The following is a 26,910-nucleotide window of genomic DNA, read 5'->3' as shown; positions in this document are numbered from 1 at the left end:
AGTAAAAGAAAAAAAAAGTCGTTACCACAGTATAAGATACGGATAAAAGTACCACCAGGCACTCCAGCGGGTGTAGGAGTCAATGGGGCTGCAGGCCATGAACAGTTAAAAATATAGTGCCTGCAATAATGTAGAGTGAAATAGGAGAGTGGTACCTTTGTAGATATGAAGTCCTTGCCGTGATGTGCGGTGGAGGTAAAGGGTGAAGTTTTCTGCTCCAGCAATTAGGATAAAAGAACAGAGAAGCAAAAAAAAAAATAAGAAAAAGTGATTGTAAAAGAAATCCCAAGGGCTGCTCCGGCCGGTAGCAGCCACTTGTCATAATGCTTCCAGCCTTGAAGCAGGCATCAGCGGTCTCTCGTGCTCCCGGCTTCTGAGAGATAATCCAGGCATCCAGGACCTTAGTAACATGAGTCAGCACGTGACCGGGTCAACTTCAACTGCTAGTGGTAGCGGCAGGGACCAGGGAATTTTCCTACGCGTTTCAAAGACAACAGTCTTCTTCCTCAGGGATGGTCCCCCCACCACAGAAGGCTTGTTTAAATGGTCCTGCCACTTTGAAGTTTTCTTAATCCAATTTACTCAATAAAAAGCAAAAAGTTCCATTTCACTGTTTAACCCTTTCGGTATTAGTGTAACCAGTGTAAATATCCAACGGCTCTCAGCACGCGACATTAACTTTATATGGTTACCTCTGTGCATTTGTGGTCTAACATGTTCAATTCCTGAAAAAATAAGATTATTTACTGAACCTCCATGGCATTTTGCAAAGTGTTTAGAAAGAGGATGACCCAGAAATTTTTTCTTTATATTTCTTATGTGTTCCTTGATCCTTATCCGTAGGGATCTTTTAGGACGCCCTACATAGACCTTATGACATGGACATTTAATAACGTAGATGACGCTCTCTGTATTACAAGTGATGTAATCTGATATTTCCAGTCTATTAACATCGCTGCTCCCAGTAGCCCATTGCTGTTTAGGGCTCTTAGTTTGTTGACATGCCTTGCACTTTCTGCGGGGAAAAAAACCTTTTAAATTGTTTATAAAGGGAGAAGCATGTGTATTAATAGAATTTTTTATTACAGTAGGGGCAATCATACTCCCAATATTCCGGGCTTTTTTATAAACAAATTTTGGGCCTGGTGGAATAGCGGAACCAATGATCTTATCCTCTTTCAGAATATCCCAATGTTTTTTGACAATTTTGGTCAGAATATGACAATTTGAATTATATTCAATTATAATAGGGATAGCTTCTTCAGACAAAGTATTTTTCTCATTCCTGCTATTTATCCTTCTCAAGGTAGTAACAGATTTATTTCTAGCTGTTATTCTAGCTTCCTCCAAAAGTGAATTATTATACCCTTTCTCCAGAAATTGTTGAGTTAACGCACATGCTTCAGAATCAAAATCCTGCATCTTTGAGGAATTCCTACGGATTCTGATAAACTGACTTTTAGGTACATTTAGAAGCCAAAAGTATACGTAATAGGATTGCAAAAAAAGAGAGGGAGATAGTAGAGGAAAAAAAGAAAAAAATTCGGTAGGGACGCTATCCCAGAATGTGTGGGATGGGACTGTTCGCGTTCTGAACAGGCCTTTCAGACTATTGATGAGGTAAATGAGAGCTATTCAGATGTCAGCTCTATAGAAGAAGCTTGGACTATCCATCCAACCCCGAATAGATCAACATCTATAAATTTGTCTGTTATAAATGAAGTCAGAAATGGCACCCCTGATCCTGAACCGATAAATTCAGGTAGGGAAGATTCTACACTTCTCACCACTCCTGTAGCGGTGGTGTCTGGCTGCAGATTTTGGAGCATCTGTGGTGTTTGGCTGCTTGAGATTGCACACACGCAGGTGAACTTGTAAATGTAAGAAGGCCAAGGGCTTTGCCCTGCGATTGTTGGTATTATCTGTGTGTTATATGCATGTGGTGTGTGTGTGTTTGTGTCCACACAACATTAGTTAAGATAGTTAGGTGTAGTATTAGAAAAGGGCCACTAGATGGGGGCACTAAGCTCAACTAGTAAGAAGACGTCTGAGAGGTTAACATAGAGGAGTGGCTAGCCAAGGAAAAAAGATAGCTTTCCCTGCAAAGTGAGTTGAGCTTGGGGTAGCAAACAGCACAGGACATGAGTGAAGGACAGCGGAGTGCCTACAGCAGTAGCCAGCACGTTGTGGTGTTGGAAGCCTTGCAGTCAGGGACTGGGGTCTGTAAGGCTAGTGAGACAGAAGGTGTCTCATCGGTCAAGTCAGCTAGCAAGGAAGAGCTGAAGTGACAACCCAAGCCAATCTATTGAGTCCAGCCCGTGTCTGGAGAATTGCAAGCCAGGGAGTTTTGTGGAAGGATCCCTGTGGGAGTAGCAGCTGGAGTACGGGAGCTTTGTGGAGAGTTTAGTGAGCTATGAAACTAGGATACAAACAGGAGCAACAGTGCCTTTAGGGGGTGAGCTGTAACGGAAAAGTCGGGTACCTTCGTGGGTTGAAGTCGGTCTCAGGAAGAAGGGAAGTGTTCCGTGTTCATCGTGCTCCGTGTGATGTGTCAGCTTGTCTGTGTGGTGCCTATGTGTGAAGTGAAGGAAGAAGTGACGCACTGCTGTAGATGAAGATGTATTGCTGTTACCAATTAAAGAGTCCTGTTGCTGTATTGGACGTGCTGTGCCCTGTAGAGAATAAAGCTGAGTTGTTAAAGTTGATTTCAGCCTCTGTCTGCAGTCAATTGGGTCCCCAAAGTGAACAGCATACGGGTGATGAAACAGCCTCCAGCTCAGTGAGTACTGGAGTGGCGGCACAACCTACTCCCCGGCGGCCATGGTTTTACATAAGCATAAGTTTACTGAAAGAAGGAACTAGGTACAGTCTCTTAAAGGCAAAGCTCACAGTATTTAGAGCATAGGAAAGTTTCTCTGCTCATTAGACACAAAAGATTATGGCCTCTCGGGGTGGTGGGAGCAGAGTTCTCTTCACTTGCTATTAGAGGAAGGGCTTTGCGCAGTCTGAAAAATATTACACTGATGGAGGGACCTTCACAGATTGACTCTGAGGAAATGCACTAAAGTGTGGAAGTACTTATGGCTTTGAGCCTACCGCTCTCCATTTTACAGGGGGTAGGTTAAGCAAAGTTAGTGGTGTGGCAGCCACGTGGATCTGGTCCTGGCTAGAAGCAAGCAGGATAACCAGCATGCAGGAGAGCACATGTGCAGCTTTCTCTGTCTGGATGAGACTTCACTCCTTTGGTGGAGAAAGACGTCCCCTCAGCTGGACTCACATGGAAAACTATAATGGGAGCAGTAGTGTTTGCCCCTCAGGCAGCTTGAACTGCCCAGAACTAGAAGTTGTTGCCACAGGAAGTCTGTGAGCCCTGAACTGGGAGGCTCCTCCCAGCCTCTTCTATGGCAGCTTGTTGTGAAGAGAATAACTTTCATATACATATTGGCCAGTAGATGGCAGTAAAGGACATTTTAGTCTGTATACAATGCAATGTATTTAGTGATGAGCGAGTACCATAATATTCGTAATCGCTAGACTCGTAACGAGTACTTGGTAAAACGTGTATTCATTCCAAATAGTGAGTACAATGTAAGTCAATGGGAAACGCAAGTAATTTTCTGCTGGACCTTACAAAGGGGTCTGGGGACCTGAGGGAAAGGCAGAAATGGATGGGAAAGTGATGAAACAGAATGGAAAGAGCCTGGAGAACATGCCTGCATCCACTTCTGACTCACATATGGTTTCTGGGAATAAGTTTGTTGCAGTATTACTCCACTATTACAGATACACAAGAACTACCAAACCTAGATTTCTATATAATGTATCCCCTGTCACAAGGGCCTCCAATGACAAATATTAGTCTGGTTGGACCATCCCATATTCAAGATTTGTCCACTGCACAATGTGCATAGGGTTTGTAAAATAAAGCCCTATGGGCTGAGCCATGGTTGACGGAGGAAGGAATCGGGTACTTATGGGAAGGGGTTGACGTTAACAGTTGTAGCATAAATCAGCATTTTTGGTGACTTTAGGTTGGCTTGCTGTCATCTGGAGGGATTGCAAACTGTGCAGATATCCATTCCTTGTTGAACTTAATCAGAGTAAGCCTGTCTGCATTTTCCATGGGGAGTCGTGTACGCCTATCAGATTAACCCAGCAGAACTGAAAACACGCTGACATCACACTAGCAGCCGGGCAGCCCAGCACCTCCAAGGCATATAACGAGAGGTTGGTCCAAGTGTTCAGATTGGACCCCTAATAACTAAAGGGACCTGAAGCATGAAAGGACGCACGTATGGCCACTTAAGTGCCCCTTGACCATGTTCTGTAACTTATTCCTCCTTGGCATTGTAACAGGCACAGATGGCCATTGCTGTTGTGCTGGTTTATTGAAAATTGACAAATTTGTGCATATCCCCCCACCTCCATTGGACCTGGTGTTTGTGTCTCTCCCCATTATCCCTTGGTGTTGAAAACAGCTGATAACTCTGCCACCAGCATTGTCTGAGGGTGATGTCTTCAGCAACTGATCTACAACGGCCCTCTTGAACGATTCTATTGTAAAACTCTTGGGTGCCTCCAAAAGGAGAGAAGGAAATATCTCCTTGTACCGTGGATAGAGAAAGGTGGCCAACCAGTATCGGTGGTTGGATAAAATGTATATTGCTCAAGGGTCTTGTCACACCTACACATGAACTGTGCCATTTGAGCCAAACTGCAAAAAAGGCAAATGTTCTGTGTCCCCAACAGTAGGAGCAGTGCTCATCCTCTCCTCATGCTAACTCGTCTCGTCTGACCAAATTTGTTTGTTCTTTTTTTCTCGTGCCAAAAAGCCAAGATTTGCCTGACTAACCTCCCCTTTTCCTTACTCTGCTGTTGGGAAATGGTGAAGTCTGGCCAATATTTATTATGGAAGTTGTTAGTCATTGAGCGACCGTGCTCTGGTAAGGTGGTGGTCAAGCATGCTCGGGTGCTAACAGTATTTGAGCACGCCAAAGACACTGAGCATGCTTGGATAATAAAAAAACAAACCTATATTATGATGAAAACTCTGACCTAGGACACTGATTTTATCACTAAAGGAATCTGAAAAGGAAGTTACATAAAGTCTGTTTGTCCTCCAACTTATGACCAATTCCTTTTCCTTAACTGCCATGTTGTTGCCATAGTCCAAGACTTTAAATGTCCAGGGACAAATGAGGTAATTGATGACCGAACTGGATGACTACAAGAGAGACATGGAGAGAACAGGGTGCCAAACATGCTTATGGCTTCTCTTAACATCTCCTGTAGAGCAGGTGGATGAGTACAGTCTGTATATTTCCAGTTGATATAGATTTGGTACTTTGCTTAATATTCCACTGCTTCGACCCAGAAGAAATATTCAGTCAAAGCAAGAGAAAGAACCCACCCATAAGCCCTGGAATCTATAGTAAGGCTCAAGATTATATATTCTCTGTCACACAACTCTGAAGACATGTACATGATAGTATGTGACATAGATGACACATTGGTTTGATCCAACCTGTAGGAACCCAAGTCACTCGGCTTGACTTGATGACCATTTTTGTCCATGAGTAAGGCCCCTTTCACATGTCCATGTCTCTGGTATGTGTGGTGAATTTTCACATGTACCGGAGACAGACCCATTCAAAAGAATGGGTCTATGCGCATGTCGGTGTGTTTCCACCGACCATGTCCTTGGGCAAAACACGCTATGTCCTTTTTTTGCAGTCATCAGATGGAAAAATGTCCCGCACACAAGACAAATTGATGTTCTCTGTGTGACACGGACAGCGCTGGGGAAGAAGCACTACTGTAAGAGCTCTTCCCTGGCGGCTGGTTCTGAAGACTGCTGTCATTCTCCCTTGCTCTGCCAGGGAGCAGAGAAGAAGGTTGAGCATTATATTAAAGTCCGAATGACAGCAGGTGGGGGCTCTTGGGACTGTTGCCCCATCATCCAACACTTCTGTCACTAATTACAGTGACAGTAGGTGCGGATGATCGGGGTATTCAGCAGCCCCCCCTGTCATTCTGACTTTAATATAATGCTCATCATTCTCCTCTGCTCACAAGCAGAGCAGGGCAGAATGAAGATAGCTGGCTTCAGCACCAGCCACAGGGGAACAGCGCTTTCTGTTGCGCTTCTTCCCCAGCAGCTGTCCGTGTGGTACTGTTGCAGCACGTGGGCGGCACATGTGTGCCACACGTAGTACACAGACATGGATGTCTGTTGTACGGGTAATGTACGGAGATGTGAAAGAGGCCTTACACATTGTTGGCTTAAGGTCTCTGTGCACCAACCCTCTACCATGCATATAGTCTAGAGCTGAAGATATCTGCAATGCGCACCTCTTGACTGCATCCTCAGGAATTTCAACCTGCAGAAAACAGATCAGTATCATGATATGTAAATTCTTGCGTAGTGCTTTGAAACAGAGGCCAGGGGGGTAGTCATGACAGTACCATCACACACTGGCCCTCCGTCGCATTAATACATTGCAGTCCATGCACTTGCAAATCAGGATCCATTCCATACTGCCGAGGTTCCTTTTTCTTCTAACACCACACAATGACAGGCAGAGTCCAGGTTCATATAGTCCTTCTGCTGAATCCTCTGTTTGAATCGATTTCTTAGATCACATGCCTGCATCTCAAATTTTTCATTTGAGGAGCAAATCCACCTCATTCGTACTAACTGTCCAACCGGAACAGCCAAATGTGCAAAAAGCATGAATCAATGAGTTAATGGAGGTCGGTTTCCTAAAGACATCTGTCTGGATACACGACCCGTAGTCTACCTCCAGACTGACATTAAGGAAATTGACCTTGTTACTGATTTTGTAAGTTTAATATTGAATGGATTGTTGTGCAATTGATTCATGAAGGTATCAAGCTGCTGCACCGTCTCCTGCCACAACATGAGCACATGATTGTCAGGGATAGGCGGTATGTGACCTTTGGCAGCACGCTATCACATGTGCAGGGGGGCTTATCTTGGCTATCATACCGCTGCCACAATGTGATGAAAATCAGCAAGCTAGTCTTGCCCTAACAATTTACCACAGGGGCTTATTGGCATTATCCCACTGCTCTCCGCTATATGTCACGAACTGCAGGGATTTATGTAAATCCCACTTTTCAGTTCTGCTTTAGAACTTGCAGCTCTCCAACGCCCCCTTACCCTCAGGTCAGTCACACACTTTGCTGCCACCAGCTTCTGATTTCTCTATTAATATTTAAAATTAATAAAGGGGTATAAAACCAACCCAAAATAGTAGCGTAATCACTTCAGGCACGTACAAGTTAGGTACAGAGCATGGAGATGGAACTAATAATTTTATATTTTAATCCCAAAAGATAGGTAGTGTTTAGAAATCTAAAACAATTTTACAAGATGAGAATTAAAATATGTATAATTCCAATACAAATAAAAGGGGATTAAGAGAAGAAAAAAAACTCACATGTTGCTTAGATCTTGGGCAGAACCATGCTGGTAGGAGGTGCCAAATGTCACAATGCAATGAGGGGTCTGGATGCAGCAGTTTCCCAGGCTAGAATGAGGGCTTCCCAGTGTGCAGGTGAGTTAAACCCTTGGGCTTGTGACATCACTAAAGGGACTGGCTTGTGACAGTCCTCCCCTATCTCAGTTACAGATGTGGTTCTGAAAACTTAGAACGATCATAACTGGGCATGAGAACCCAGGAGAATAGCAGCAGAACCCTCATTCATCTTATATTGAAATTAGCTTTCCAATGATTCCAAACTTGGACTAGTTGTTCCACTTGGTTCATGAGAAATCCATTTCTCCGGTTCTGCTAGCGCTGGAATCGGGTAAAACATGGGCTATGCAGCTTAGTCGATGCACATCCCAGATATGTAGTTGTTGTTTTTCTCTGACAACCTCATATCGCTTTCTGACCAAATGATTAGATTCTCATTATTGTCTATAGGAAGTCCTCACATGGTGGAAAGACAAAGAAGTTCCCTGTTGTGAGGAGGGAAATGATGTAACCTGAGACCCCATTGAATTGAGTGTAGGCTGGGGGGAAGCAAGGGGGTGGACAGTGTCAGGCTGTGAGTAAGCAGAAATTCACGAAGTCTCGTGACTTCAGTGTTTTTTCTATCAGACGTGTTGGGCATTTTTTGCAGGGTTTTTTGCGTGATTGCAGACAGTATCTTTCCTGTCCTGTCTAGTTAGATTGGGCCCCATCGCTTGCTCAGCCTATTTTCCTACCTGGGTTTGCGTTTTCATCTTGTCTCACTGACAATGTTTGGGGGCTATCTATTCCTTTGGGGTCTGCTCTGGGGCAGTTTAGATTTCCCCTTTCTTGCTTTAGGCTTATTTAGTTCTCCGGCTGTGTTGAGGCATCTATAATCATCGTAGGTACGCTCCACGGCTACTGCTAGTTGTGTGGATAGGATCAGGGGTCTGCAATCCGCTTAGTTACCAACCTCTGTGGTTTTCTGTGGCATAGCTTGGTCTTGCTTTCCTCCTCGGTGACCCATTCATAACACATTAGATTTCATGGATGTGGATCTACCCCTATACTGTGATTGCGTGTAGTAGGGCTCAAAATTAAATATTCTCCTTCTTTCAAGTCGCGCAACTCTGGAGACTTGTATGGGAAATGTGACATGGACAGCATAGTTTCCTACAGATTGGGTCAACCCAGAGTAATTCGGCTTTATTTGACAGCAATCTTTGTCCATGAGCAACATATCTGGAATCTGTTCCAGATGCACGATGATGCATCTTCCTCGGCGCTTTACATATGATGGGTTTACATAATAAAAACAAGTACAGTGATCTTAAACAACACGTCATGACTGGGAGAGGAGGAGAGGACCCTCCCCGTGAGGACTCACAGTCTGCAAGGGATGGGTGAGGATACAATAGTTGAGAGTCCAAGAGATCTGTAGTGCACATCTCTTGACTGCATCCTCTGGAATTCCAACCTGCAGAAAACAACTTAGTATCATGAGATTTACTTGTCCAGTCCCTTATCTAAAGCAAAAATACTGAACTTTGAATATTTTGCTGTTGGGATGGTGAATAAGACTGATGGTCATGTGGCATCAAATGTTGCTGTATAATACTCTTCCAGGATTGCTGTCTTCCCTAGACCTACCATATATTAGTTGGCTAACTAGCTCCCATTTTATGGCCGTATCTAAATTATTCCCTTGACAGTTGATGTCAATCTCCAGCCTTTGGTATTCAACAATATAGCATGGGTGTATTGTAGGAGAACATATGGAGCCAGCCTTAATTGCCTCACTTTGTATAAAATAATGCAAGGTGCCTGCTGTTTCCAACTCCTGACTCTGTACATAGTGGTCCATCGTGCTAATGATTGTATGTGTGCTAATGTGAGGGTGACAACACAACTTAATTAGAAATGTTTGCAGTGGAGTTCTCTCCTTCCTCACAAATTTAAAACCCACTGGTTCTCCTTTTAAACATTCTAAGCACTGCCAGAAGCTATTCGCCATTTTCAGTACACAAACTAACATCTTTAATTTGTTTTTTTTTCTTTTTAAAGTGTTTTTAAATATTACTTTTTTATCATACTTTAATGTCAGTGATCTGATCACAACTGTAATGAATATGTTTTAGTGCTTCACTATTCTACAGTATCCCTTAGGGGAGATGAAATACTGGTGTCCAATGAAACCAGTGCAGGGTTATCTATAACAGGGGTGATCTTGTTCCCAGTCAAGATAATGGATAATAGTTGTGATGCACTACCATCCACTATTAACTAACAGTTCTCTGTATAGCTAGTTTTTCTTGCCATAAGATGGCTCAATTCATTGTCCAAAAAACAACCCCCCTCAGACATATTTGTATTGTGTATAAAAGATTAAGTGCTTTGCTTGTAATTTGGGGCAAGTCCCCAGTCCATGACCCTGCATTTCTAATAGAGAAACAGGCAGAGCCGTAACTACAGAGCTGATTATAATGAGAAACTTTATAGACCAAATAAATGAGACCATTTTGGTTTTTCAAGACCCCAAGCAGGACAAACATCACATGTAAAGTATCCTATTTATTTATTTTTTGTCGCTCTATTCAAAAAGATAACAGAGCAGCACTAACACAATAATCAAAGCAGTTTATTTCTTTAAACGTGAGACCTAGTAACTAGTGATGAGTGAACATGCTCGAGTAACATGGACAACAAAGCATGCTCTGATAACTAGAGATGAGGTAATATCTTTGGCTCCCTCCTTTTTCGACATGCTATAGCGCTTACTGAACAAGCTGACGTGGGAACCCAGATACCCGTATTGCTCCTGCTGTTCAGCGCCGCAGCTGCATGTGTCGCGGCGATGTGACATTCACAATGCATGCACGGAGAGCTTGTTGGGGTTCTCCAGGCATATTCGGTAAGTGCTATACCTTGCCGAAAAAGGAGGGAGCCGAAGATATTTGCTCATCTCTATTGATATCATTATTTGAGCACACTCGAGCTGCTTATGTCCCAGCCCTTGCAGCTGTTACACAACCTCAAGACATGTAAGGTTTCCTTTACAGGCAATCCCCTCATGTGTTGCAGCTGTCTAACAGGCTCACGACCCTGTGGATGCATGTTTTGCAGCTATTATCAGAGCGCACTCAAGATACTCAAAACAACTGAGTAGTGTTGAGCATTCCGATACTGCAAATATCAGGTATCGGCCGATATTCGCTGTATAGGAATTTCGATACCGAGTACCGATATTTTTTCAATATCGGAATTGGAAGTTCCCATAATGCAATGAGCCACTCTTGTGGCTCTGATTGGCTGCCGAAATGACATCATCATGATGCGCCATCAGTTCGGGCATTCCGGGGGGTCTATGCCGACTGCCCGGGGGTCTGTACCGGCCTGCCAGGGGGCTGTGCCGACTGTCTGGGGGGCTGTGCAGGTAGCGGGGGTCTGTGCCGGCCTGCCGGTGGTCTGTGCCGACTGCCCGGGGGTCTGTGCAGGCATCGTCCGATGGGACTACAAGTCCCATCGGGCGATGCCTGCTACCATGACAGTGATTGACACATTAGCCAATGATGGGACAGTAGTAGACCCATCATCCGGCTAATGTGTTGAATGTAAAAAAAAAACCAACATACTATATACATACTACATGCTACATACATACTACATGCATGCTACATGCATACAACATATATACTACTTGCATGCAACATACATACTACATATATACTACATGCAACATATATACCACATGCATGCAACATGCATACTACATATAAACCACATATATACTACATGCATGCAACATACATATATACAACATATATACTACATACAACATGCATACTACATATATACTACATATATACTACATGCATGCAACATACATACATACTACATATATACCACATGCATGCAACATGCATACTACATATATACCACATATATACTACATGCATACTACATATACACTCACTGGCCACTTTATTAGGTACACCTGTCCAACTGTGTGTTAAGACTTAATTTCTAATCAGCCAATCACATGGCGGCAACTCAGTGCATTTAGGCATGTAGACATGGTCAAGACAATCTCCTGCAGTTCAAACCGAGCATCAGTATGGGGAAGAAAGGTGATTTGAGTGCCTTTGAACGTGGCATGATTGTTGGTGCCAGAAGGGCTGGTCTGAGTATTTCAGAAACTGCTGATCTACTGGGATTTTCACGCACAACCATCTCTAGGGTTTACAGAGAATGGTCCGAAAAAGAAAAAAAATCCAGTGAGCGGCAGTTCTGTGGCCGGAAATGCCTTGTTGATGCCAGAGGTCAGAGGAGAATGAGCAGACTGGTTCGAGCTGATAGAAAGGCAACAGTGACTCAAATTGCCACCCGTTACAACCAAGGTAGGCAGAAGAGCATCTCTGAACGCACAGTGCGTCGAACTTTGAGGCAGATGGGCTACAGCAGCAGAAGACCACACTGGGTACCACTCCTCTCAGCTAAGAACATGAAACTGAGGCTACAATTTGCACAAGCTCATCGAAATTGGACAGTAGAAGATTGGAAAAACGTTGCCTGGTCTGATGAGTCTCGATTTCTGCTGCGACATTCGGATGGTAGGGTCAGAATTTGGCGTAAACAACATGAAAGCATGGATCCATCCAGCCTTGTATCAACGGTTCAGGCTGGTGGTGGTGGTGTCATGGTGTGGGGAATTTTTTCTTGGCACTCTTTGGGCCCCTTGGTACCAATTGAGCATCGTTGCAACGCCACAGCCTACCTGAGTATTGTTGCTGACCATGTCCATCCCTTTATGACCACAATGTACCCAACATCTGATGGCTACTTTCAGCAGGATAATGCGCCATGTCATAAAGCTCGAATCATCTCAGATTGGTTTCTTGAACATGACAATGAGTTCACTGTACTCAAATGGCCTCCTCAGTCACCAGATCTCAATCCAATAGAGCATCTTTGGGATGTGGTGGAACGGGAGATTCGCATCAGGGATGTGCAGCCGACAAATCTGCGCCAACTGTGTGATGCCATCATGTCAATATGGTCCAAAATCTCTGAGGAATGCTTCCAGCACCTTGTTGAATCTCTGCCACGAAGAATTGAGGCAGTTCTGAAGGCAAAAGGGGGTCCAACCCGTTACTAGCATGGTGTACCTGATAAAGTGGCCAGTGAGTGTATACCACATGCATGCAACATGCATACTACATATATACTACATGCATGCAACATGCATCTACATATATACTACATGCATGCAACATGCATACTACATATATACTACATGCATGCAACATATATACTACATGCAACATACGTACTACATATATACCACATATATACTGCAGGCAACATACATATACAACATATATACTACATGCATGCAACATGCATACTACATATATACTACATGCATGCAACATGCATACTACATATATACCACATATATACTACATATATACCACATGCATGCAACATGCATACTACATATATACTACATGCATGCAACATGCATACATATATACTACATGCAACATATGTACTACATATATACCACATATATACTGCATGCAACATACATATACAACATATATACTACATGCATGCAACATGCATACTACATATATACTACATGCATGCTACATATATACCACATATATACTACATGCATGCAGCATGCATACTACATATACCCCACATGCATGCAACATACATATATACAACATATATACTACATGCATGCTACATATATACCACATATATACTACATGCATGCAACACACATATATACAACATATATACTACATGCAACATGCATACTACATATATGCAAAAGCTGCGTGGGAAATTTCTCACACAGCAATGCCATAAAGTGAGACTAGGGACTTAGTTTTTTTACAGTGGCGGAGGAATACAGTGCAGAAGGATATCTACCTCCAGTCATTGGATTCCTGGAGCCCGTAAAGAACGGTAGCATCAGCTGATGCTGCTGTTCTCTACACAAGATCGTCGTGGGACACTCGTTGACTTCTGCGGATCAGGGGTAAGTATATTGGTGGTTTGTTGTTTTAATATTTATTCCAAAGATGACAATGGCTTTGGGGATCAAAGTGACAAGTGATGGTGAGTATGTACTCTGTTATATGTACTGTATGTCTATATGTATTGTATGAATGTATTGTATGTAGTATATATGTATGTTCCATGCATGTGGTATATATAGTATTGTTATGGAAATATATATATATGTATTTCATGCACAGGGGTAAAGTCACCCAACCAAAAAATCCACATAAGTGTGTATGTATGTTGCATGCATGTAGTATATATGTAGTATGCATGTTCCATGTAGTATATATGTATGTTGCATGCATGTAGTATATACGTAGTATGCATGTAGTATGTATGTTGCATGCAGTATATGTAGTATATATGTATGTTGCATGCATGTAGTATATATGTTGTATATATGTCATATGCATGTTACATGCATGTAGTATATATGTTGTATATATGTATGTTGCATGCATGTGGTATATACTGTATGTAGTATGTATGTTGCATGCAGTATGCATGTTGCATGCATGTGGCATATATGTGGTATATATGTAGTATGTATGTTGCATGTAGTATATATATACTACATGCATGCAACATACATACTACATGCACACAAGATATGTGGTATATTTGTAGTATGCATGTAGTATGTATGTTGTATATATGTATGTTGCATGCATGTAGTATATATGTGGTATATATGTTGTATACATGTAGTATGTATGTTGCATGCATGTAGTATATATGTTGTATATATGTTGCATGCATGTGGCATATATGTGGTATGTATGTTGCATGTAGTATATATGTAGTATGCATGTTGCATGCAAGTAGTATATATGTTGTATGTATGTTGCATGCATGTAGTATATATGCTGTATGTATGTTGCATGTATGTAGTATATATGTATATTGCATGCATGTAGTATATATAGTATGCATGGTGCATGCATGTAGTGTATATGTTGTATATATGCATGTTGCATGCATGTAGTATATATGTATGTTGCATGCATGTGGTATATATGTGGTATATATGTAGTATGTATGTTGCATGTAGTATGCATGTTGCATGCAAGTAGTATATATTGTATGTATGTTGCATGCATTTAGTATATATGTTGTATGTATGTAGCATGCATGTAGTATATATGTGGTATATATGTAGGTTGCATGTTGCATGCATGTGGTATATATGTTGTATTTATGTAGTATATATGTGGTATATATGTAGTATGTATGTTGCATGTAGTGTATATATAGTATACATGTAGTATATCTAATATATAAAGCTCAAAGTGTGTATGTATGTATGTATGTGTGTGTGCATGTTTGTATGTCCGGGATAGGCATCCGCACCGTCGCAGCTACAGCCACAAAATTTGGCTCAGTCACACGTCTGGAGCCCGAGAGCATCCTAAGCTATGTTGTGAGGTGAAATTTTAACCCCGCTCGTTCCAATTCACCAAACAATTTTGCCCCTATCTACATACTGGGGGAAAAGTGTGTGCGCATCAAGCCCCGCCCCTCATTGTGATGTCATAATGCCCCTATTTGCATACTGCGGAAGCAGTGTGTGCGTATCAAGCCCCGCCCCTCATTATGATGTCACAACGGTTGCCATGGTGACGCTGATGTCATCAAAGGTTGCAAGCCCTGCCGCCGCTCATTATGATGTCATAATGGTTGACTATGGAATGGAGGATGTGTGATGAGTAGAGTTGAGCGAAACGGGTCGAAAAAATTCAAAAGTCGCCGACTTTTGGCAAAGTCGGGTTTCATGAAACGAAACCCGACCCTAGGATGAGGTCGGCCACGAGGTCGGCGACTTACGCGCCAAAGTCGCGTTTCAAAAGTTTGTTTTGCGCTCTTTTTCAGCCAATCAGGATCCACGGACACTGTGGGCAACGTGATGACATAGGCACGGGTCACCACCATGTTTCAGAAGGGCATGCAAGTGATTGGCTTGCTTTGGGGGGCGTCACATGGGGTATAAAAGGGCGTGCACGCGACCGCCATGTTACTCATGCTGATCTCAGAATAGGGAGAGCTGCTGCTGCTGCTGATTTTGTAGGGAGAGCGTTAGGCAGGGAAGAAGACACCAAAAACTGCTTCTGCTGCTAGCGATTTTGCCTGTACAACACACCAGTCACTGTGCAGTGCAAGGGGAGGCTATATAGTGGTGTATCAGTGGTGTTGGTTGTTGGGCTGCCTTCTAAGGCTTCCTGACATTCCTGCATTGCTGTTTACCCACTGCTCCGCAAACTGCTTTTTTAAAAGCAATCCCAATTTTTTTTTTGTCCTGCTGAGAAGAAGAAAAAAAAAAAACTGCTTCTGCTGCTAGCGATTTTGCCTGTACAACACACCAGTCACTGTGCAGTGCAAGGGGAGGCTATATAGTGGTGTATCAGTGGTGTTGGTTGTTGGGCTGCCTTCTAAGGCTTCCTGACATTCCTGCATTGCTGTTTACCCACTGCTCCGCAAACTGCTTTTTTAAAAGCAATCACAATTTTTTTTTTTTGTCCTGCTGAGGTACTGAGCGTGCATTTTTTCACATCATACAGCGGTGTACGCTCCTCACACAGTACCGTGTAACGGCTGTTATCACAGCCACAGTGAAGCTATCAGTGAGTCACTCTGTGAGAATAAGTCGAGGACATGTTCCGTTCTTACAGACCTGCACTCTAGGGAGATTCCAATTCTGCCCAATTCTACATACACCTTGTAGTTTGTGATACACTAGCCAATTTCTGCCAGTGACATAGCGCTCAGACACTCAGTGGGCCTCACACAATCCATAAGTGTCCAGTGTCCACAAGTGTGTGCAGAAATTAAAAATCTCCCTTATCCTCTAGTCACTTTGGTCACAGCTCTGCCATCGAGCCTGTGACAGAGCGCTCAGATACTCAGTGGGCCTCACACAATCCATAAGTGTCCAGTGTCCACAAGTGTGTGCAGAAATTAAAAATCTCCCTTATCCTCTAGTCACTTTGGTCACAGCTCTGCCATCGAGCCTGTGACAGAGCGCTCAGATACTCAGTGGGCCTCACACAATCCATAAGTGTCCAGTGTCCACAAGTGTGTGCAGAAATTAAAAATCTCCCTTATCCTCTAGTCACTTTGGTCACAGCTCTGCCATCGAGCCTGGGACAGAGCGCTCAGATACTCAGTGGGCCTCACACAATCCATAAGTGTCCAGTGTCCACAAGTGTGTGCAGAAATTAAAAATCTCCCTTATCCTCTAGTCACTTTGGTCACAGCTCTGCCATCGAGCCTGTGACAGAGCGCTCAGATACTCAGTGGGCCTCAGACAATCCAAAAGTGTCCAGTGTCCACAAGTGTGTGCAGAAATTAAAAATCTCCCTTGTCCTATAGACACCTTGTACCTTGTTTTACATCACTATATAGTTTGTTGGATTTTGTCTGCATTTCTACCAAAAATGAGGAAGGCTGGTGGAAGAGGCCGTGGAATTGGGCGGGGGTTGGCAGCTGGTAATGATGGTGTTGGTGGTGGATCTGATGGTAGTGGCAAGAGCAAAATAGGACCAAATGCAGGAGGTGTTGAGCCTGCGTCATCGTCTGGCTACATAAGGCCTCGAACGCTTAGTTTTCTAGGAGTTGGCAAACCGCTTTTAAAGCCAGAGCATCAGGAAAAAGTTTTGTCTTACATTGCTGATTCAGCCTCCAGCTCTATCGCCTCCTCTTCTTCAGTTGTAAAAAGTAAAAGCACTAAGTCGTCATTGAAGGCTCATGTTCATGAACCACACCTTTCCTTGTGTCCTTCACCCCAACCAAGATTGAAGGATGACGCAGGCCATAGTACTGATTACTCCATGGAGCTGTTTTCACTTACCATGCCTGGATTATCAAGTGAAATGGTGAATTACCCAGGCCAAGATGAATCTGACATGGAGTGCACTGATGCACAGCCGCTGATGGATGATTCTGCTGGTACATTCACTCAGAGCACTACATTGTCCTCGCAGTGTACAGAACCAGATTCTGACCCTGATGAGACTCAGGTGCCCCTTCCCGCACACTATACCACCATACACGGTGACACAGAGGAAAGTGCACACGACATAGAAGAGAAGGTGATGGATGACCCAGTTGTTGACCCAGATTGGCATCCATTGGGGGAAGAGGGTGCTGCTTCCAATAGCTCAGATGAGGAGCATCCACAGCAGACATCGACATCGCAACAGCTGTTATCTGGCAGGCCCGGAGCACTCCAAAGACAGGTTCCAAACATCAAAATAGTTGCTGGACAGCTTGTCCAGAGGGTCAAAAGATCACAGCGTGCTAGGCCGCAAAATGTCTGCCAAAGTAGGAAGAGTGCAGTGTGGCACTTTTTTGAACAAAATCCTCATGATCAGGCCAAGGTTATCTGTAAGAAGTGAGCAAAGACCTTTAGCCGAGGGAAAAATCTGAAAAATTTGAATACCAGTTGCATGCTTAGACATTTAACCAGCATGCACTTGCAAGCGTGGACACAACACCAAACCTCAAGTGCCACATGTGCAACTGATCACAACGAAAGTAGTCAGCAACGCTACATTGTTTCCCCCACTGTAAGCCCACCGGTTAGCACAGCAGCAAATGTTGAGGTGTCATTGCAAGGCCACAGCAGTCAGGGAATCCCACTGTTATATCAACGAAAGACTGATTCTAGGCCATCAGAAAGAACAACAACTCCATCACCATCATCAACCCTCTCTCAGTCCGCCCTGTCCACCGCTACTTCCACCATATGCAGCTCTCAAGTCCAGCTCACCCTCCCAGACACTATGAGTAGGTCAAGAAAGTACTCAGTCTCTCATCCGCGTACACTGGGTTTGAACGCCCACATTGCCAAACTAATCTCGTTTGAGATGATGCCCTTTCGGTTGGTGGAAATCACAGCTTTCCGCGAACTCATGGCCTATGCAGTACCACGCTATGACCTACCCAGTCGCCACTTCTTCTCTCGCAAAGCCATCCCAGCCCTCCACCATCATGTGAAAGACCGCATTGTCCATGCACTCAAGCAATCAGTGAGCGGAAAGGTGCACCTCACAACTGATGCATGGTCCAGTCGGCATGGCCAGGGCCGTTACGTGTCCATCACTGCGCACTGGGTTAATGTGGTGGATGCAGGGTCCACAGGGGACAGCGGTGGTGGGACAGTGCTGCCTAGCCCACGGTATAGGAAACAGTTGGCTGTAGGCGTTCGACCCTCCTCCTCCTCCTCCAGAAGCGAAAGCTCATCCACAGAGCGCAGTCGTACGAGCACTCCATCTGCAGCTGCCACTGTTGCACATGATGTGTCCCCCTATCGAGCAGCTAGTGGAAAGCGTCAGCAGGCTGTGTTGCAGATGATGTGTTTGGGCGACAGACACACCGCCGAGGTGCTGGCCGAGTACTTGAAGCGACAAACTGAGTCATGGCTGGGCAGTGTACATCTTGAGGCAGGCAAGGTAGTTAGTGATAACGGCCGTAATTTTGTGGCAGCCATAGCCCTTTCAAAACTCAGCCACATACCTTGCTTGGCTCACACCTTGAACTTGGTGGTGCAGTGCTTCCTCAAAAATTATCCGGAGTTAACAGCCCTGCTCCAGAAGGTGCGAAGACTGTGCGCGCACATCCGCCGGTCGCCTGTACACTCCGTTCGTATGCAGAAGCTGCAGCGATTGCTCCACCTTCCCAACCACCGCCTCATTATCGACATTGCAACAAGGTGGAACTCCACCCTGCACATGGTGGAGTGGCTGTGCGAGCAGAGGCAGGCCATAATGCATTTGTGGGAGGATACACGGCCAGGCACTTTGAGAGCAGACATGGAGTTGACAGGTGTGCAGTGGTCGAAGCTGAAAGACCTCTGTAAAGTCCTTCAGTGTTTTGAGGAATGCACACGGCTGGTAAGCGCAGACGACGCCATCCTAAGCATGAGCATCCCACTTATGCGTCTGCTCATGCAAACTTTGACGCACCTTAAGGAGCAGGCGTCTGCAGCCAATGTTGATGAGGAGGAAGAGGAGGAGGGAATCCTTGATGACATTCAGCCATTGTCTGCTCAGGGACCTCTCCTGGACGAGGTGGAGGAAGAAGAGGAGGAGGAGGATGATGATGGGGATGATTACTTAGGGGAGGAGGATGCATCTCGTGGGGCAAGTGAAAATGTTGGCGTGGCAAGGTCTGGTACAGGGTTTGTGCGTGACTGGAGGGATGTGGATTTGCCAGAAAGTGCTCCTCCAACCAGCACTCGCAGTGCATCATTGACACCAGGAACATTGGCCCACATGTCAGATTATGCCTTGCAGATCCTAAAAAGGGACCCCCGCATTGCCAAAATGATGAACGATGACGACTACTGGTTGGCCAGCATCCTGGATCCACGCTATAAAGGCAAATTACAAAACATCATGCCACAGGAGAACCTTGACCTAATATTGGCTAATAAACAAGCAACTCTGGTAAATCGGTTGCTTGAGGCATTCCCAGCACACAGCAGCGGTGATGGTTCTCACACGAGCCGTACGGGCCGGGGGCAGCTTGGCAGAGGTGTTCGTGGTGCACACAGCAGAAGTGGCGTTGGAGACAGGGGTTTCATGACAATGTTGTGGACTGATTTTTCAAATACCGCTCACACAACTGGTAATACTGCATTGATGGAAAGTGACAGGAGACAGCAGTTGTCAACTATGGTTACAAACTACTTTTCCTCCCATATCGATGTTCTCCCACACAGGTCATTCCCCTTTGACTATTGGGCCGCTAAACTGGACACCTGGCCTGAATTGGCCCAATATGCCTTACAGGAGCTCGCTTGCCCAGCTGCAAGTGTGCTATCGGAAAGAGTCTTCAGTGCAGCTGGATCAATCCTGACAGAAAAAAGGACCCGTCTGTCAACCCAAAATGTGGATGATCTAACCTTCATTAAAATGAACCACGCATGGGTTTCCAAGGATTTTGTCCCACCTTCCCCTGATGACACATAGGGTGACAGAAAAATGGCTTGCTTTGGTCCACCTCTTCCTGGGACTTCACCTATTTCGCCTTTTGCATCAGCTGAATGTCCAACATCAACATATGCCACTTTCTAAAACTCCCTAACTGTGCTGCCTCCCCCCCATGGCCGGTGTCACCACCTAGCGCACGACACCGTGCGAGTGCCGTTGCCCTGGACAGGTGGGTAGGCCGACTCTTGAGCGCGGGCACTGGCACAGGGTCCCTCATAGTGCAATCAAGTGTCTCTGACGGTGGTGGTGCACACCCGCCGTCAGACACACCGCTGTACTATGAGGGGCCCAGTGCCAGTACCGACGCCCACGATTGGGCCCCCCTTGCTTGGGCAGGGCCCCAGCATTTGCAATCTTTACCTCTCCCTGCTACTCCGCTGTGTAATCTGGGCCGTCAAATCCATACTGTGCCTGACACCGTCTGAGCCTGCCTCCTGATGTATAGACATATATTTTGAATGTGTACGCTATCCATACATGTTATCCGGGGATACGGTACCCTTTCTAACCTTTGTGCAATCACGTGCAATCCATACTGGGCCTAACACCATCTGAGCCTGCCTCCTGATGTATAGACATATATTTTGAATGGGTACGCTATCCATACATGTTATCTGGGGATACGGTACCCTTTCTAACCTTTGTGCAATCACGTGCAATCCATACTGGGCCTAACACCATCTGAGCCTGCCTCCTGATGTATAGACATATATTTTGAATGTGTACACTATGCTATCCATTCATGTTATCTGGGGATACGGTACCCTTTCTAACCTTTGTGCAATCACATGCAATCCATACTGGGCCTAACACCGTCTGAGCCTGCCTCCTGATGTATAGACATATATTTTGAATGTGTACGCTATCCATACATGTTATCTGGGGATACGGTACCCTTTCTCACCTTTGTGCAATCACGTGTAATCCATACTGGGCGTGAGAACGGCTGGCGAGCTGTTAAGCAAGCTACAGCACCTGTGGTTTGCACACGTAAGTTTTTAATTTTTTCAGGAATGACGTTTAGGCCTAATTCCGGAACTGCGGTGACCTGCACTTACTGGGAAATCATCGTTCGCGGGTAATAATTGTAATCACAGATCCCCATCACTAACGTTGTTCAGCGGGTTATCTGCACCTGTAAGCGACAAACGCTGGCCTTTTCAGTGTAGCGCACATGAAGCCACGGACATGTAAGGGCATGACACACCAGTTATTGGCCAATCTCATGTGCCAGAGCCTCACGTATCCCTCTAGTAAGCCGGACTCGGACCGCGGGGCATGACGGAGTCTCGTTCGTTAACGGAATTAAGCTTGCAATGTGTGCATCTGTTCTGTAGCTGGCATGGTTGAGGTTGCCCGTGTTGAGTTAAATTACGCAGTAGGCTCCACTCCTGGTGGTGCCCTTCTGGACATTCCTTTAACCCCTTCCTGCCATCCGACGTACTATCCCGTCCACGGTACCCGGGCCCGTATGACCGGGGACGGGATAGTACGTCGGGCCCTTTAATGCGATACCGCGACTAAAGTCGCGGTGATCGCATTAAAATTCCGACGCCATCTCACCTTAGAAAAGATGGCGTCGGCATCCCGGGCTGCGATCCCGCCCCCCCGGCATCCAGAGCGCTGTGATTGGCTGTTCAATTCTGAACAGCCAATCGCAGCGTTTCTCATTGTTTCAGCCAATCAGCTTGGCTGAAACAATGATGTCCTAGGCGTGGATCGAGTACCGATGTACTCGATCCTAGAGCCGGTGCCTGGCAACGCCAGGCACCGGCAAAAAGCACCCGGATTGGCGCGATCGCCGATCTGATCGATCGCGCCAATCGCAGTGCACAGCGGCGCTATATCGCCGCTGTGCCCTGCCAGTACCGGCCAGGATCGGTGCTATATTAGTCCAGTAGGGCCTGCAGGAGTTGGCTGGCGCGATCGATTAGATCGTCGATCGCGCCAACCACAGGGCACAGCTGCGGTCACCATGTGACCGCTCTGTGCCCTGCTGGTGACCTGGGCATGACCTGCCTAGTAATCGGAGCTGTGAGCTCCGATTCTAGGCAGTTGCCATGGTCACCAGGCAGATCAGGGATTGGTGGGATCGATGTAATCATTCGATCCCACCAATGACAGGTCACAGCAGCGATGTGACCGCTCTGTGACCTGCCCCCTGACCTGCCTCTGACCTGTCTGACCTGTCTGCAGGGGTCCTCACTCTAGCTGAGGATTCCTGCAGAGAGGTCGGACGCAGCAAGAGCTCCTGTGCTGGGTATTGTGGTGCCACAGCTTGTAGCATCACAATCCCTGCAGAAGAAAGAAGAAGAAGAAGAAAGAAAACTACAATTGTAAGTGTTAATTGATCCCTGATCCCCTGCCCAATCTATCTTCACCCCCCAATCTATCTTCATCCCCCCATCCCCCCTCCACCCCCCCTCTTACCCCCCTTTTACCCCCCTCCACCCCACTTTTGCGTCACCTCCGTGCGCAGCCGGCGAGCGTTGATCGGTGACGCAGTTCACCGATCAACACTCGCGCTCGCTTTTTTTTCCTTAGCCCCCTTTGCGCCACTTCCGTTCACCCATTCCGCAGCCGCAAAAGTTGGATAAGTGACACACGTCACTTATCCAAGCTTGTGCCTGCCGTTTTTCATTTTTTTCACCCCCCTTTGTGCCACCTAACTACAACCCTAACTGTTGATCCCTGCCCAATCTATCTTCATCCACCCCAATCCCCCCATCCCCCTTCCCCCTATTTTTACCCCCCTCCACCCCACTTTTGCGCCACCTCCGTGCGCAGCTGCCAAGCGTTGATTGGTGACGAGGTTCACCGATCAACACTTGAGCTCGTTTTTTTTTCCTTAGCCCCCTTTGCGCCACTTCCGTACACACATCCCGCAGCCGCAAAAGTTGGATAAGTGACACACGTCACTTATCCAAGCTTGTGCCTGCCGCTTTTCATTTTTTTCACCCCTCTTTGTGCCACCTAACTACAACCCTAACTGTTGATCCCTGCCCAATCTCTCTTCATCCACCCCAATCCCCCCATCCCCCTTCCCCCTATTTTTACCCCCCTCCATCCCACTTTTGCGCCACCTCCGTGCGCAGCCGCCGAGCGTTGATTGGTGACGCAGTTCACCGATCAACACTTGAGCTCGCTTTTTTTTCCTTAGCCCCTCCGTACACACATCCCGCAGCTGCGAAACTTGGATAAGTGACACAGTTCACTTATCAGAGTTTGCCGTTTTCCTTTTTTTTTTTTTCCACCTCCCCTTGCGCCACCCCGTGCGCACATCAAGCAGCCTAGTTTTGATAAGTGACACTTATCAGCTAGGGCCTGCTGTTTTATACTTTTTTCCACAGCTTTTTCTTTACAGAAAGTTTACACCAATCACTCCCCCCCCCTCACGTACACATACAGTTTTCAATAAAGTGTACACCCAAGCACCATATTTACACAAAAATGTCATCAAATTCATCCCAACAGCGCTATTCAGTGGAGGAGGCATATGCTTTACTTGCCTCCGAAACTGATAGCGATTTGGATGACGATCCGACTTTTCTTTATTTTTCGGATTCTTCATCCTCTTCTTCTTCCTCTTCTCCCTCCTCATCTTCCTCCTCGGGTCCTGCGGAACCGCCACGCAGACGCTCCAGGACAGAAGATGAGGCAGCGCCCACCATGCCCGCAGCTGACCCAGTGCTCCCCGTATGGACCTCGCCCCCCGAAAATTACGAGCCACTGATTCCTGATTTTGTGGCAGAATCAGGAATCAAGTTTGACACCACCGGCCTCACAGAAATTGACTTTTTCAAAGTCTTTTTCTCTGAGGATTTTGTTAACCTCATGGTGGAGCAAACTAATTTGTACGCTCGTCAATTTTTGGAGCAAAACCCGCGTTCAACATTTTCAAACTGGTCTCCTGTAGACGCAGTTGAAATGACGCAGTTTTGGGGCCTGGTCCTCCATATGGGGATACTGAAGAAGCCGGAAATTCGGCAATATTGGAGTGTTGATATTTTATACAACACTCCAGTGTTCCGAATGGTCATGGCCCGGACGCGTTTTGAGGCCATCCACAAGTTTCTGCATTATACTGATAATGCAGCGTGTCCCGCACAAGATGACCCCAACTTTGACCGTCTGTTCAAAGTTCGGCCGGTCATCGAACACTTCAACAAAAAGTTTGCTGAAGTGTACGTGCCCCAAAGGGACATCTGCGTGGATGAGTCCTTGGTTCACTTCAAGGGAAGGCTGCGATTCCGTCAATACCTGCCCAGTAAGAGGGCCAGGTACGGAATCAAACTCTATAAGTTGTGTGAGAGTACCTCAGGGTACACCCACAAGTTTAGAGTTTACGAAGGGAAGGACACCCGGATTGAACCCCCTGAGTGTCCTCCTTTCCTGGGAGTGAGTGGGAAAATTGTGTGGGATTTGGTGCACCCACTGCTGGATAAAGGTTATCACCTCTACACTGATAACTTTTATACCAGCATCCCACTCTACAAATCCCTCTCTGAGCGACGTACCGCAGCCTGCGGTACTGTCCGCAAAAATCAGAGAGGCCTCCCGAAGACGCTACTTGGGCAGATGCTCCGAAAAGGTGAGAGCAGAGCCCAATGTAGCGACCACCTGCTGGTGGTCAAGTACAAGGACAAGAGAGATGTCCATCTCTTGACCACCATACACGGTGATGGCAGTACCCTCTGCACTGTACGGGGTACCTCTACACAGGTCCTCAAACCGACATGTGTAGTGGGGTACAACAAAAAAATGGGGGGAGTTGATCTCTCCGATCAACTCCTCCAACCGTACAATGCATTGAGGAAGGCCAAGGTGTGGAACAAAAAGCTGGCCGTGCACATCGTCCAAATGGCAATGCTCAACGCATTCCTGCTGTCACAATGTGCATGCCCCAGCGATACGGCGTACCTTCATTTCCAGGAGGTAGTGGTTAAGGCCATGATGTTTGGCGCTCAGGAAGGAGCGGGCCCCAGTACTTCAGGAACTGAAGGTGCTTGTATTGTCCCAGGTCAGCATTTTCCGGGGGTGGTCCCGCCAACCCCAAGAAAAGGTAAGCCGCAAAAAAGGTGTCGAGTGTGTTACAAAAAAGGAATACGCAGGGACACCACTTACCAGTGCGACACCTGCCCCGAAAAACCTGGCCTGTGCATGAAGGATTGCTTCAAATTGTACCACACCTCCATGCACTACTAATTTACATTAGATTAGTTGGGGGCACATCTAGATTTGTTCATTGGGGGTCTAGTATCCAAAATGATGTCATATGTGGGGTTTTTTCCTGTTTAGGCACATCAGGGACTCTGCAAATGGAACATGACGCCAGCAGACCATCAAAGTCTGCATTCCAAAACAACACTACTTCCCTTTCGAGCCCCAACGTGTGCCTAAACAGTTTTTTCCCACATGTGGGGTACCAGAGTACCCAGGACAAATTGGACAACGACTTTTGGGGTCCAATTTCTCCTGTTACTCTTGGGAAAATTAAAAATTGGGGACTAAATGATCATTTATGTGGGAACAAAACAGGATTTTATATTTTCACGCCTGGGCATTATAATCTTTAGTGAAACACTTGGGGGTTCAAAGTGCTCACCACACATCTAGATAAGTTCCTTAGGGGGTCTAGTTTCCAAAATGGGGTCACTTATGGGGGGTTTCTACTGTTTAGGAACATCAAGGGCTCTGCAAATGGAACATGACGCCCGCAGACCATTCCATCAAAGTCTGCTTTCCAAAACGTCATTACTTCCCTTTCGAGCCCTGACGTGTGCCCAAACAGTAGTTTTCTCCCACATGTGGGGTATCAGGGTACTCAGGACAAATTGGACAACAACTTTTGGGGTCCAATTTCTCCTGTTACTCTTGGGAAAATTAAAAATTGGGGACTAAATGATCATTTATGTGGGAACAAAACAGGATTTTATATTTTCACGCCTGGGCATTATAATCTTTAGTGAAACACTTGGGGGTTCAAAGTGCTCACCACACATCTAGATAAGTTCCTTAGGGGGTCTAGTTTCCAAAATGGGGTCACTTATTGGGGGTTTCTACTGTTTAGGAACATCAAGGGCTCTGCAAATGGAACATGACGCCCGCAGATCATTCCATCAAAGTCTGCTTTCCAAAACGTCATTACTTCCCTTTCGAGCCCTGACGTGTGCCCAAACAGTAGTTTTCTCCCACATGTGGGGTATCAGGGAACTCAGGACAAATTGGACAACAACTTTTGGGGTCCAATTTCTCCTGTTACTCTTGGGAAAATTAAAAATTGGGGACTAAATGATCATTTATGTGGGAACAAAACAGGATTTTATATTTTCACGCCTGGGCATTATAATCTTTAGTGAAAC

Source organism: Dendrobates tinctorius, unplaced genomic scaffold (genome assembly GCF_039654945.1).
Source record: "Dendrobates tinctorius isolate UK_male_01 unplaced genomic scaffold, ASM3965494v1 ptg000131l, whole genome shotgun sequence".
Taxonomy (NCBI): Eukaryota; Metazoa; Chordata; class Amphibia; order Anura; family Dendrobatidae; genus Dendrobates; species Dendrobates tinctorius.
Note: the sequence above shows the minus strand (reverse complement) of the source record.